Source organism: Delphinapterus leucas, chromosome 16, assembly GCF_059928025.1.
Source record: "Delphinapterus leucas isolate spDelLeu-1000000601 "Yukka" chromosome 16, BTC_Dleu_Yukka2, whole genome shotgun sequence".
Lineage (NCBI taxonomy): Eukaryota > Metazoa > Chordata > Mammalia > Artiodactyla > Monodontidae > Delphinapterus > Delphinapterus leucas.
In genome coordinates, this window is record NC_143144.1 from 41,547,368 (window position 1) to 41,559,862 (window position 12,495).

The 12,495-nt window shown below is 45.5% G+C and overlaps 1 protein-coding gene across 5 annotated transcripts in view; it reads right to left on the bottom strand.

Annotated features, from left to right (window-relative positions):
* Positions 1 to 8,366, bottom strand: part of NCOA4 (nuclear receptor coactivator 4) — a 22,609-nt gene extending 14,243 nt beyond the window's left edge. For 2 of the 5 annotated variants that reach the window (XM_089897843.1, XM_089897842.1), the window contains exon 1: positions 294 to 400. The gene's annotated coding sequence lies outside the window, so the exon portion shown is untranslated. Of the gene's footprint in view, positions 1 to 293; positions 410 to 8,258 lie in introns of those variants that run through there. The other 3 variants (XM_022564478.2, XM_022564479.2, XM_089897841.1) reach the window with 3 other exon arrangements.
* Positions 8,367 to 12,495: the final 4,129 nt, after the last annotated feature.

Genomic DNA, 12,495 nt, shown 5'->3' on the forward strand with positions numbered 1-12,495 from the left:
ACCACAATATTGGTCATTACCATCTAATGCCAATTAAAGCGTTTCTAGTTCAAAAGCAACATTGACTCATGCGACTTTCCAGGTTTCCCAACACTTTCTAGGAGCACTGTCGCCCTAAGCCTGGGTCCCGTCCTCCCTGGAAGCCGCAGCCGCGCGTTCACTCTCCGCTTAAAAGCGGGCACGAGTACTGCTCAGTGCGCATGCGCACAGCCCGGCCGTAGGGCCCGTTCCCAGCCCGGCAAGGGGAGTCCACCCCGAGGGCTCCCGCTGCGGCCCTGCACTGCCAAACGTACCTCCTTGCAGGCCACGTCCCCACCGTGTGAGCTGCCCGGCAAGCAGAAGGCTGCTTTATCCGCGACCAGGGTGACAAAGTTTCCTTGAACCCTCAGGTCGCGCCCCGCCCGCGCGCCTGGCAGCGCCCCACGGGCGGGCGGGAGCGCGCACGTCGGCGCCGGGGTGGGGCCAGAGGCTCCGCCCACTCGGGCGGCTCGCGAGACCCTACAGCTGCCCGAGGACCCCCCCGCAGCCTGCCGCAAGGCTCCGGCGTGGCTCCAAGCCGCTTGGGCTCCCGGCTGGACGCCACCATCCCCGCCCGACCGCTCAGGGCGAAAGCCAGCTCGCAGAGTCCCGAGGGATGCCAGGGGCTCCTCTCCAGCCTCTCCTCGGCCCACCTGCTCCAGCGCTTAGCCTGTGTCCACCCCGATCCGCGCCCCAAATCGTCAAGACGTCTTTGATTTAAGGATTTTGCTGCTAATCACTACAAAGAAATAACAAACGTGGGCCAGTCGGAAGGCTTCCGGAGTTATTACTGGAATGTTCCTGGCCAGTAGCTCCTGACTCCCTGAGATTACCACTGTCAGCCTAACAGGTTCAAGGCCCGGCTTTTGTTTCAGGCTCTGACATCTCACTTCTGTGACATACCTCTACCTATACCCCAGCGTCCCTCTGTCTCTCTCAAACACACTCCCACACGGCCTCAATCCACTGCTGCATTTAACACTCATGGATGCTTCTCATTCAACAAGCTGACTGAGCACCAGCCAGATTCCAAGCTCTATTCTAGGTGCTGGGAATACAATAGTGAAATGAAAGCTCCACCAGGAGAGACAGTAATACAGAGTAGTTAAGAGGATGAACTCTGGAGCTAGACCGTTTCCACACAAAACCTGGCTCTGCCACTTAGATGCGGTGTAACCTTAGGCAAGTCACTTAACCAATCTGTGCCTCAGTTTCCCCATCTGTAAAATGAGGACAATAATAATGGGCCCAACTCAATGAGAATTATATGAATATACAAAAATATGTTTAAGACAGTATCTTACACATAGTAAGTACTTCCTGTCTGATGATTATCACGCTCATGGTACTCTACTTTGATGCCCTTTTCTCGGAAAATAATCCTCAAAGTCTGCATATCCCATCAGGCCAGAGACAGAATTCTATACAGCCTTGCCACTCCCTTCAATTTTTTTAATGTAAAATACTTACTCTCATCTATGCATATGAAGCTATTTTCATAAACAGAGTAAAGCAAAACCACTTGACAAAAAGCAAAGGCCAGTGGACACTGAAGACTATCACCCTCAATTAAGCATCCCTCAGATTTCAGGTGAACAGAGTTTATGGAAGTGCCTGCTTTATCTGTGTTGCACAGTTTCTGGGATCCCACTTCAGACATTCACTACCAAAAATAATGAGAAAGCAACTTATCTCTGAATTCAAAATTTCTTCATTGGAGAACATATTTTGTGAAGATACAAAAAAGATACATACCTCTGAATGATGTTAAAATTTGATAGCCCTTTGTATTTATACTTTAAGTCAATGGCTAGAAAAAAGGAATTCTCAGTCTGTAAAAATGACTGTCAGGAACTTTCACCTCTCTTTTATATGCCACTACAAAATAGTTACAATGTAAATAAATACAGTAGGAACTTTGTGGACCATCACCTACCTAACCAGTGGTCTCTATGCCCTCTCTAAAGGATCCTGGCCAATGCCTCAGCACACTAAATGCTGCAGCTCTTCTTCACTTGAACTTACACAGTTACTGAGAGTCAGTGTTATTCTGTTTATGACAGCTTTAGTTGTTACTATAATGATGTGATTTACTAAAGAGTATATAAATATAAAAACACTGGGGAGAGAAAAAAACCATAAACATCTACAAGAATTCTGCATTCAGATTTTGCAGGCACCTCTTTACTCCCTTAAGCTTTGTTATTTGCCCTGGCGTATTTATGAAATGTTTAAGTTCTAAAGGGGAAAAAGTCATAAGGCATTTTACCTCTCTTATGTTTCAAGATTTCTACGGTGTCTCACAACAAGAGAATCATCTATTTCCCGGTAGATTAGTAGATCATCTCATCTAAAGAGAGCATAAACTATAACTCTCCAATGGTTCCCCCCTGCCTACAGGATAAAGTCCAAATTTCTTTAATAAATAAAGTTCTCTGTCTTCTGGCTTCAGCCTGACTCTCCTGCTGTCTCCCCAGAGCAGCGCCCACACCGTGATCTTCCAGACAGCAGTTCCATGCATAGACCAGACTGGTTTGCCTTGTACAGCTTGGCTCTCCCAGCTCTCTCTGCCAGCAAAGCCAGTTCCTCCCCTTCTCCCCACCTGTCTGCTTTTCTGACTATGCTTAAGTCACCAACACTATTAAGCCTTTCCTGACCAAGCATCCCATTCCTCAATAGTTTTGACCTAGTGAGTTAACTGCTGCCTCCTCTGGGCTCACTGTAATCTGTATAAGTTTCCAGCATGACACCTATAACACATGTTACCCTTAATGTTACATGTCTGCCTCCTTAGCCTGAGAGGTCCCCAAGAGAAGGGACCACATATTATTTGGCTTTGTACACCCTGAACAGACTGCCTGCTATCGGTATCATGGCATTACCAACCCCCCTTTATTGAATTGAAATAAAGAGAATGGTGTCCCTGGAGTTGTGCAGTGCTGTAGCCCTCAACTCAACAGAGGCTTAATACATGTTTGATAAATGGAAGGATGAATAAATGTTAAATGAATGCTCAATTTCAGACCAGCCACAATAACTATGGTAGAATTCTGCTTCAAACATAAGTAATCAACTTGATGTCCCACTAAGGCCTGCATTAATTCAGGAGGGTTTTTCAGAAGTGTAAATGCTTCTACCATAACTATTACTTTTTGTTCTCTTTCAAACAAGACAAAACTAGCAAGGATATTGCTACTGAAACTATGATTCCAGGATAGGCACTGATATAATGTGTCTTTCCTGATGCCAAGCCCATCAAAGCCCAGCTATAGAGATTCACAAGCACCAGCTGATTTGTGAGTTAAAGGGGAAACATTAACTGTATTTACAGTCAACTCTGGATTTTTTTCTCTGATTTTGCAGTACCACAGAAATTCCAGCTGACATCACAGAAGTTTGGTAAGCTTTCAGAAGTAGGGCTGTGCCCTATCTTCAACTTGAAACTTCCTGCCATAATATAGCCAAGGTTAGGAAACCATGTTATTTATCTACCATCACAGTAATAATATCATTTTATCCCTAATTTTATATGGTAAACACCTTGCAGTTTTCCCCACAGAAGCAAGCAAGTTATAAAATATTTTCCCTCCTCTAAAGCCTGGGGGACTAGAAAATATGCCAAAATAAAACTCAAAATATACCTGAGATCATGTTCTTATGAAATCTGTAATTGTCCAAGTATTAAAAGACCTAACTTCTTGTCTATGAGCAACTGACAAGCAAAAACCTTTTAACCTATGTTGCCAGTTACTCACTCCTTCACTGAACCAAATTGTTACATTTGTAAAGGACTCAAGGCAATGCTAGATAAGAGGAATATTTAGCACCCAAACATACTCCTTACCTCAAAAAGAACATCTTGATCCCACTGCATAATTGAGCCAAGCAAAATCAGGGATGACTAGTTGGGATAAGAATGGCTAAGAGAGTTGGAATGAGCATTCATGTCAGTGGTAAAAAAAAAAAAAAAAGCACCCTCAAGATAACTTTTTGTTCACTTGCCAGTGAATCTATTTAATTCAGAGTAAGGATGACTTGCTAGGATTTGAGGTATGGTAGGCTAGGTGGGAAGTTTACAAATTATGACTGTAATATTATGATTTAACAAGCAAAGAAGACAAGCTGAGAAAGACTATATGGCAGCTCCTCTAACTGACAAGCATAGATAGAAACACTATTAAAACAATTCACCAGAGCAACAGTGGTCAACTTGGCCTCCTTATCAGCCTAGGCCACCTGCATTGTTTACATCTTGTATGTCGCAACAATGTATTTAGACATACCTGTATAGGAAACAGAGCCAAAGTGAAAACCCGGAGCAAAATTTTAAGAGGGCCAAAAAGCAGCAGGAAGAATAATAAAACTGCCATGGAAATCTATAGTTCCTTCATGAAACTGAACTTAATCCAGTATATACATATTGGTTGGTCCCTTATCATAGTCACTCTGGACTTGCAACCTAACTAGTAAGTATACAGAGACACTGAATTTACTCATTTCAGTAACACTCAGAAGGTGCTCTCTGATCCAGCAGCACATTGCACTGTGTATCTTGCATAGTGAATGGTCTTCATTCTCTGAGGCTGGAGCTGCTCCTCCAGCATGCCTCAGGGCCCTTGCATTTATACTCTAGATATCGTGCCCACTCCTCTTCCTTAGTGTCATCTTCCTCACTACCCTATGTAAAATAAGTCTTCCTTCGGACACTCCCCCTTAATATATTTTATTTTTAAATTATCTCCACAGTATTTATCAGTATCTGACATGTAGAAACCATTTATTTTCTGATCCCACTTCAGAAAACACACTAGAAGATATACGTTCCACACAGGCAGGGACTTTGTCTTTTTGTTCACTGTTATACAGTAGGTGTTCAATAAATATTCGTTGAAAGAATGGATCCAGGGACTTCCCTGGTGGTGCAGTGGTTAAGAATCCGCCTGCCAATGCAGGGGACATGGGTTCGAGCCCTGGTCTGGGAAGATCCCACATGCCGCGGAGCAACTAAGCCCGTGCACCACAACTACTGAGCCTGCGCTCTAGAGCCCGTGAGCCACAACTACTGAGCCCCGTGCCACAACAACTGAAGCCCACGCACCTAGAGCCTGTGCTCCACAACAAGAGAAGCCACTGCAATGAGAAGCATGGGCACAGCAACAAAAGAGTAGCCCCAGCTCGCCACAACTAGAGAAGGCCTACGTACAGCAACAAAAGACCCAACGTGGCCAAAAATAAATAAATAAATTTATATTAAAAAAAAAAAAGAATGGCTTCGGTAAGTATTTAATATATCTATGTGCCAAGACTTTTACACATTATCTCATTTAGTCCTCACAAAACTTTAAGGTATGTATGCACTATCAACACAATTTATTTATTTTAACATCTTTATTGGAGTATAATTGCTTTACCATGTTGTGTTAATTTCTGCTGTATAACAAAGTGAATCAGCTATCTGTATACATATATCCCCATATCCCCTCCCTCTTGCGCCTCCCTCCCACCCTCCCTATCCCACCCCTCTAGGTGGTCACAAAGCACCGAGCTGATCTCCCTGTGCTATGCAGCTGCTTCCCACTAGCTATCTATTTTTACATTTGGTAGTGTATATATGTCAATGCTACTCTCTCACTTCATCCCAGCTTACCCTTCCCCCTCTCCGTGTCCTCAAGTCCATACCCTACGTCTGCATCTCTATTCCCGTCTTCTTGCCCCTAGGTTCATCAGAACTTTTTTTTTTTAGATTCCATATATATGTGTTAGCATACTGTATTCTTCTCTTTCTGACTTACTCACTCTGTATGACAGACTCTAGGTTCATCCAACTCATTACAAATAACTCAATATCGTTTCTTTTTATGGTTGAGTAATATTCCATTGTATATATGTGCCACATCTTCTTTATCCATTCACCTGTCAATGGACACTTAGGTTGCTCCCATGTCCTGGCTATTGTAAACAGTGCTGCAATGAACATTGTGGTACATGTCTCTTTTTGAACTATGGTTTTCTCACGGTATATGTCCAGTAGTGGGATTGCTGGGTCATATGGTAGTTCTATTTTTAGTTTTTTAAGGAATCTCCATACTGTTCTCCATAGTGGCTGTACCAATTTACATTCCCAATAGTGAAAGAGGGTTCCCTTTCCTCCACACCCTCTCCAGCATTTATTGTTTGTATATTTCTTGATGATGGCCATTCTGACTGGTGGGAGGTAATACCTCATTGTGGTTTTGACTTGCATTTCTCTAATGATTAGTGATGTATCAACACAATTTTAAAAACAGAGAAACTAAGGCTTGACAAGGTTAGATATATTACCTACAGTCACAGGATTCCAAGTAAAAGAACCAAGATTTAACGCCAGATGAGTCTAAGGTCTCCAACCACACAATGTATGTTGAAGGGATCATTTAGGTGTCAAGATTTTATTATCTCTTTTTATTCATTCAACAAATATTTATTGAGTGTCTAAGCTGACACATACTGTGATAGTCCCCAAGGACACAATGGTAAACTTGCCATCTAGAGGGAAATTTGTGCCATTGAGTCACCGAAAACTAAGAAAATAAGAAAACTTTGAAATAGACTCCGATCTAGAAGTCCACCAGCAGCAACCACTGCTCTGAATGCCTTCCAGTGTGCCAACACTTACTCTGGGAGGGAAATGATCATAAAACACTAGCCAGGAAGCTAGTGGGGGAGGGATATGTATCAGAATCGCCTGTGCAGTTTTATGAAGACCCTACACAGGCTACTGAGATTCTGGCACAGCTAAACCGACTGAATCTTAATAAAATGTGGGTGGGGTGGGGAAACCTATATAATTCTAAAATAAGATACCTCCTCCCTCTTTGAGAATCACATCTTACTTTCCCTGCATAGCTCACCAGGCTTCTCCACTTTTGAAATACCTCTTTTCCCAAAAGTAATAATATAATTGTAGAAGTTTATTTAAACACAAAATACAGTTATCATAAAACCTTAGACCACTAGGTTTTCCCTGGGGACCCAAGGACAATAGAAAAGGAGGAAAGAATATTAAAATGTAAGAAATGTTACCGTGCTAGACTTTACATATACCATCTCACTTACTTAACAAATCTGCAAGCTAGCAAACTGTCAAAATGCAAACCAAGTGACTTGCCTCAAAGGTACATGCACCACACCCCCCACCTCCATTGCAGCATTTGGGTGCGTCTTCCTCAAAGGCTCTGAGGTTCTTTAGAGTTCAGAAATGTCACATTAGTACGCTGTGCAGAAATGAGCCAGCTATGATTACCTGCCCCGTTCTCACCCAGGAAGTAACTCAATAGTCCCTACAACCATATTTCCATATTACCAAGTAGGTGGTTCAAACAGTTATGCTATGGTGAACCTTACCCTGATTAGAAAACAACACAAAATGGTATGGTGAAAAAAGCTCTGCCTTTGGGGTCAAACAGACACTAGCACTCCGCCTTCTGCCATTCTTGATCGCATCACCCCTGTTACATGATGTGACACTTAAGACTATATGATCATTGTTGCTCCTGCCACAAGAATTTAGTTCCATGAAAATAAGGGCTGTGCCCATTTTCTTTCATCGCTATATCCTCAACACCCTTAACATATAGGCACTGAATTAAATAATTGTTGGTGGAATGAGTCAATGAACTAGCAAGCCTCGCTTTTCTCATCTGTAAAAAGGAGATAATGGAACTACCTGTCGGGACTGTTAGGAGAACTACAAGCACTTTACGGTAAGTGACGCTGTGTTGGCAGGTAGAGGGCCGAAAAAAACGTTATCTTCTTCGCGTTTCCACCCAACAGGCTAGGAATGTATATACTCTGAGTCCGTTCGGGAAAACAGGCCCCTCCTTGCTCCAAGTGACCCCGGCGAGAGGGAGCAAAAACTTGGAGCTGTCACAGCCGGGGCCGGGGGGCGGGCGGGCAGACAGCCGTTGGTGGTCCCCAAGCCAGAGTGTCTAAGGACGAAGGGAGAACAGGCCGGGCGGGGAGAAAGAGGTGGCCCTCACGCCGAGAGTCGAGGGCCAGAGAGAGGAAGGCAGGCCCAGGCCGGCGGGCAGGCAGGAGGAGGGCGCCCTCGAGGCAAGCGGGTCGAGGGAGAGGCCGGCTTCGAAAGGCAGCCCCAGACAGGCCCGGGCCGGTCCGGTACGCGGCCATGGCGCCCCAGACCGACCCGCGGCGTTGAGATAGGGAGGAGGCACGCCCGCCCCGCTAGCCCCTCCGGTACTTACCACCTCCGAGTGCAGCTCCTGGCGTTCTGAGGAGACCTTAGCGGACAGAGGCACTGCCCGACACAAGCCAAGGGCCTAAAGGCAGACTTCTCGCGAGAACACAACCTTCCTCCCACGCCTCTTACCAAATGTTTGACAGTCTCGCGAGATCTCAAGTCGAGTCGGCCCAAGGTCCTTGACTACCCTCCAGAGGGCGAGAGCGCCGGCGCACAAGTTTTCCTGGGCCATAGATCAGGGTCCTTTCGCCGTTTAGGAATAAATAAGGTTAAATGAAAGAAACATTTGTCGAAGGCAGGCTCTGTAACGAGGACTATCCTAAGTGATTCTCTCACACCAGATGTCCTAACAAGTCAGATATTATTTAGGCTTAACGTACAGATGCAAAAATAAAAGTCAGAACACACAAAACGACAAAGTATGATTCCATATATATGAGGTACCTACAACAGCCATATTTATAGAGACAGGAAATAGAATGGTGGTTGCCGCAGACTTGGGGAAGGGAAGTTATTGTTTAATGAGTACAGAGTTTCTGTTTGGGATGATGGGAAGTTCTGGATATGGGTGGTGGTGATGGTCGCACAGCAATGGGAATATACTAAATGCTGCTCAATTGTACACAAAAATGGTTAAAATGATAAATTTTATGTTATGTATATCTTGCCACAATTTTTAAAAATTCAGTAAATAAATAAATAAATGTCAAAGCCCAGGTTCCAAATTACACCATCTGACTTCAAAGCATTTTCTTGTTTGCACCATATCACACACCACACAGTTTTCTGCACTCCACATTCCACCACTCTGTACCTCCCCTCACATTTTGGCATTAATTATACATATTGGAATTTTATTTAGTTGTTTGTTTGTTTATTACCAGATGTTAAAATAAGAATCTTTCTGTCTTAGTTCTGACAGAAGTCCCCAATACTAGCTGCTAACTGCTCCCCAGATTTCCCATGAGTAGGATTTGCAAAGGAAATGATTGTAATTGGGTTTTATGCATCTCACCCAAGAATAACAAGGGGCAAGGCTATCTCAGCAGACAGCAACAGGAAACATAGGTTCAGATGCAGAAGCTAAAAGGGCTCTCATGGCCTGTGATTAGGAGCGGAGCTGTGGAGAAAGAGGAGCTGCAGGGAATATCAGAAAGGCCCACAAAAGCCTCATGAGGAAGTAAATCATCTTAAACACTGCCACAGGCAGACGGAGCCAAGATGGCATCATACTGTCCCTCATTCCCTCTTCAATTCAGAGGCAGATTCTGGATTGAGACTTCTTTTGTAACTAAAAGTGACCAAGGCACTTTTTTATTATCTTAGGGTGACCCAAATCTAGGACCTGCCTAGATTGCTCAACTAGTCCACATAGTATGTTTGCACAGGTGGGGTTAGGGGGCAGAGGGGAAATAAAGCTCTTTACTGATTGCCCATGGATTGTTCAACAGAAGGCTCTTTGCTTGTTTGTGATCTGTCACGTACACACACACCCAACTCTAAGCCCCAAGAGAGCAGGGACCTGATCTCTCTGGTTCACTACTGTATCCCCAGGCCTAGAGCACTGCCAGGCACTCAGTAAGGACCTGTTGACTGAACAAATGTTCCGTAACACAGAAACAGCAAGAGATGATCAGCATTGTCACTGTTTTAAGTCCCTAAGTGTTGAGTACTGATACTGTAGCCCGGCACCCAAGCCATTCCCCATCTACAAGGCAGGACTCCTGGCCTCTTAACACCCCACTGGGCTGCAAGTGGGCTTAGAGGCACTTCTTCCAAGCTATCCTGCTCTAACCTGCTCTAACCTCAGGCAAACACAGATTTATATAAGGGACACAGCAGATACTCTCTGAAGAACAGGAAGGAAGGATAAACATGAAAACCTCAAAGAAAATAAAGGATCTGATTTCATCTTTAAGACACATTTATATTTTGCATTTTTCACCAGATAGTGGGACACTGGGGCAGCAAAGCACAGATCTATCAGAAGCAAGAGAAGCAGCAGTGCTCCCCTGAGTAAGGGATGCACAATGATCTATGGGAGTGGAGGGAAAATAACTTTTATTCATATTTATTTTTGTCTCCTTTAAATGTTTACATGCTTTATAATGTGTGTATTATCAATGCATACATAATGTATAAACTAAAAGTATACACATATTCAAGTGTTTGCTCAAAACACTTTTGACTGATAGGTGGGGTTACACAATCATAGACTATTAGAGGCCATAGGAGAACGACGCCTGGCCTGGGAGAACCTGGGTGCCCCCAGCAGGCTGGGAGCTCTGGGCCCATGAGAAGCACATTATAACACCCATCCACTGACAGCACAAGTCTTTTCTGGGTCCTCCTCTTCCACCACTGCATAGGTGCAGGTCTCCTTGTTGAAGATTATCTGGCACTTGTTTGTGTCATAATCCACAGGTACAGCAGCGCTGTCATTGAGACAAGAACAAGGCCTGTTAGAAGGAATAGGATGTCCAGCCTCCCCAGGGCCAGCTTTGCGCTGGAAGCAGCTTGCACTCCAGGTGTCTGGGGTGCCCCGCACCTATTTAAGGTCACCCCTTGTCTGGGAACCCCAAAATGCCACCTTCAGGAATCGGTACCCATATATATATAGGACCTAGACTATGAACACAGACCATCCCTGACATTGTTGGTAAATTCCATCCCGCGCACACAGGACCACAGCAACTTCCAACAGGCCCAGAGGCAGGTCTGGACTCCTCTGAGGCCAGGCAGCTTGCTTCAGCCTGGCTCTTCTTGTCCTCCCTGCTCAAGAAGTAGCCAGCAGTACTGCTGCTTGAATGTGGGAAGGGAATGGTTGTCCCAAGCCTGGCATAGAGGCTTGTTAAGTCAAGAGCTGGCTCAGCCAACAGAAACGAGTCACTCCAGGCAGGGACCATGGAGCCCTAGGAAAAGCTGATGAAAACTGGAAACAATCTCCCCGGGGAAAATCCACCCACACATTCAAGGCTGCCAACAATTTTAGGGCTCATTGCCCCCTTGAAACCCAACTGTAAACCCCAGATTTAAATTGCCCGTCCCCAAGGTGTACACAGAACAGCCATCCCCAGGGCCATTTGTGACAATGTTTCCTTCCACAAGGTGACCCTTGACTTATTTTAACAAAAGAGGACATTTCAATTCTCTTCCCAAAGGGTAATCAGGAAACCAAAGGGAAGACTGGAAGAAGCTTTTCCCAAGGCACCTGGGGTAGGTGGCCTGGGTAGTGGGGAGGCCAGAGCAGCCTGGGCCACCAACCTCAGCCTCGACTGCCACTAGGCAGCTTCATATCTGGACAACGGCCCCTAGGGCAGGGGTCCCCAACCCCCTGGCCAAGGACCAGTACTGGTCCGCGGCCTGTTAGGAACCAGGCCGCACAGCAGGAGGTGAGCGGTGGGCGAGTGAGCGAAGCTTCATCTGCGGCTCCCCATCGCTCGCATTACCGCCTGAACCATCCCCCCCCCACCCCGCCCCCCACCCCATGGAAGAGTTGTCTTCCACAAAACTGGTCCCTGGTGCTAAAAAGGTTGGGGACCACTGCCTTAGAGAGTGCAATGGGCTAAAAAATTCTCCCAGAGAAATTTTAATCAAAACGTGTATTTTGGGATTCCCTGGTGGCACAGTGGTTGAGAGTCCGCCTGCCGATGCAGGAGACACGGGTTCGTGCGCCGGTCCGGGAAGATCCCAAATGCCGCGGAGCGGCTGGGCCCGTGAGCCATGGCCGCTGAGCCTGCGCGTCCGGAGCCTGTGCTCCGCAACGGGAGAGGCCACAGCAGTGAGAGGCCCGCATACCACACACACAAAAAAAAACCAAACAAAAAAAACGTGTATTTTGCTATCACAAAAAAGAAGTTCATGAGAGAAATTTCATAGGTGGCGAGATAATTATAGGGGAAAGGAGTTGTCGGCTCTGAGCAGGAGAGAAAATATGCCCCTTTCCTCCACGTGGAGCGCTGTGCTAAGTGGGATAGGCAACGTGGCAGGAAAGAGGGAAGGGGCTCTGTGGGCCCTGACTCGGAGTCAGTTACTGTCCCAGGATTGAGGGACACATAACTGGCATAGAGAAGGCATCAAATCTGTTTTAAGTTAATGAATTTACATGCAGAATCTCATTTAACTAATTAATTAATTTTTTTGGCCGCACTCGTGGCTTGCGGGATCTTAGTTCCCCGACCAGAGATTGAACCCAGACACTCAGCAGCGAAAGCGCCGAGTCCTAACCACTGGACCGCCAG